Raw genomic sequence first — 2,500 nt, 5'->3', positions numbered from 1 at the left:
TGGCTCAGCGTTACGGTCTTTACTTCGTAGCCGACAGGTACAGAGTTCGATCACCCGCCGCTGCGCTGTATGGCCTTGAGCAAGTCACCTCACCCTAGATCAATTTGCGGCGCTGCATTGCGGCTGACGCCTGGGTTATTCCAGTCTTCCCTTGGAATAGACCCGAGAGACAAATTTCCCCTATGGGATGAATAAAGGGAATTTTCTTTTATTTTATTTTAATACAGTGAGAGTAAAGAGTCTTCTAAGGACTCACCTATGCGTCAAGTGTGGCTCGAACCCAGGACCTTCCGATCCGAAAGCGAGTGCCATACCACTAGACCACTTAACCGCTCTTAGATCTTACTGGCCCTAATTTCCACATGTCTTTATCTCATTCTATTTTTCTTCTCTGTAAAAACGTTTCAAAAAAAAAAAATAAGAAGAACAAAGCAAAGTGAATATTTAACAATAAATTATATGAACTTTTTAATAGACAAAATCAGTAAAATCAAAAGGAACTCATAATGCATGAAAACCAGTCTCAAGTCCCATAGAAGCTGTAACGCTGTTAAGGGAAGTAAGGAGGGAAATAATTCTTGAAGAACAAGGAAAACATTGGTTACCTCCCCTGAATATCGGATTTGGCTTCTCCAAAGAGCGCACTGGAATCCAGCCTGTACTGTAAAAAATAAAATTGTGCTTTTATATAGCGCAATATCGACTTAACGTACTCAAAACGCTTTGCAAGGGTCCCTGGCCTATAGCAACACTTAACACGTAGGACGAGACATGATGCCTGTTAGGCGATTATTACATTTTTTTCGGACAGAGACAACAACTACAGTTGCTATGATTTATGATTATCAACCAATCAGAAAATTCTTCGCAGTTACCTCGTGGCACTCTTGGTTGTAAGGTAGGACACACTAATCATAGCAACCAACATTTATGAGGACAAAACAAATCTAACCACGAAAAATGTTTGAGAATTATTCTGTTGTGTGGATGTCCTCGCTGCTTACCATCATTACCAAACAAAATTATGCCCTTCGGCCATGACATCATAAGATATCGTCGCCTCGGCATTCAACAAAGGAATATAGATAATTCGTCAAACAAGTTGTCTGATGTTAACAGGAATCACCCATGTTGTCACAATGAGCAAATTGGGGTTAATAATCCTGTCCGAGGAAAAAAAACGAAAGTGCCTGAAGTGGGGCTCGAACCCGGGACATTACGGGTCACAGGGCAATGCCTTAACCACTCGGCCACTTCCCCCCCTCCCCCCCCCCCCCCATTACAAACATTAGAAAATATAAAACATGCTTGAATGTATTCTGATGCCGTGTACATACATATGCAGGTCTGACATCCGAACCCATTTATGGGCCTAGTTTAACACTGTTGTAAATGGAAAATATTTTGCGTCATTTTTTAAAGATTTCTATTAAAACAGTGAGCCCATAAGGAATTGGCTTATCAGACCTGCAATTTAATGTGCGTCGTATTCTGATATAATAATTGTCTCCGTTTATAAAAATGTCATTTCACAGATTAGTGTAGGGACTTTGTAATAACAACAAAACTCATTTATATAGCACAATATCCACTAAACGTGCTCATAGCGCATTACAAGGCATCCCTTAGTCACCGCCAACATTGAACATGTAGGTCAAGACATGAAGCCTGATAAATGTTTGCATTGATTGTTCAATTTCATTTTCAAAAAAATAACAAAAAATACCAACTTGGTCTTCCTCCAATGTGCATATATTTCCAGGTCTGATAACCCAGTTCCTTATGGGCTAATTGTTGTTATGGAAATCTCAAAAAAGAAAATGACGCAAAATATTGTCAATGACAACAATGTTAAACTAGGCCCATAATAGGGTTTGGATGTCAGACCTGCATATATGTACACGTCGGGTGGGTCCGATTGTAAAAATTGCATTTTTTTTATTGGAAAAGTAGACTTTGAATGAGTTTTTTGGCTTTGGCAAGGAGATTTAATGATATAAGTTGAAGTCGTGTTTGTTTTTGTTTTTGTTTTTTTTTTTGGGGGGAGGGGGGGGGGTATCTGTTTTGACATCTGTTCACTCCTAAAAACACAAACAAAAGGTGAAAATGGAAAAAGGTTAGAAACAGAACTATCCCAGGCTTGTGCGGCTATGTGGTCTTTCGGATCAAAAGGTCCTGGGTTCGAGCCACGCTCGGCGCATAGTTGAGTCCTTGGAATAGGCTTTATACTCACAACCATCCTCTCACCGTATTCAGGTGTAAAGTGAGTACCTGACCGTTAAACATCGTTGTCTCTGTCGGAAAAATAATGGAATATCGCCTTACAGGAGTCATGTCTCGTTCAAGATGTTACGTGTTTCTGGTGAGAGCGGTGGTGGCTGCCAGAAGCCTGAGATCGTGAAAATACTAACGAAAGAGTGATAATGGAAAGGCTTCGGAAATCGCTCTTTCGTTAGTGTTGCTGTTAGTCAGAGATCCTTTGTAATGCGCTTTGAGCACG

At 40.4% G+C, this 2,500-nt stretch overlaps 1 protein-coding gene across 1 annotated transcript in view; it reads right to left on the bottom strand.

Annotated features, from left to right (window-relative positions):
* Window positions 1-1,288: 1,288 nt before the first annotated feature.
* LOC144956562 (uncharacterized) overlaps window positions 1,289-2,500 on the bottom strand; it is a 29,511-nt gene continuing 28,299 nt past the window's right edge. Inside the window, exon 3 of the mRNA XM_078887143.1 lies at window positions 1,289-2,500. This exon is cut by the window's right edge and continues 1,330 nt beyond it. The gene's annotated coding sequence lies outside the window, so the exon portion shown is untranslated.

Source organism: Berghia stephanieae, chromosome 11 (genome assembly GCF_034508935.2).
Source record: "Berghia stephanieae isolate SIO BIC M18660-M18661 chromosome 11, UCSD_Bste_1.3, whole genome shotgun sequence".
In the NCBI taxonomy this organism is placed as follows: Eukaryota; Metazoa; Mollusca; class Gastropoda; order Nudibranchia; family Aeolidiidae; genus Berghia; species Berghia stephanieae.
Note: the sequence above shows the minus strand (reverse complement) of the source record. Positions and strands in the feature narration are given on the sequence as shown.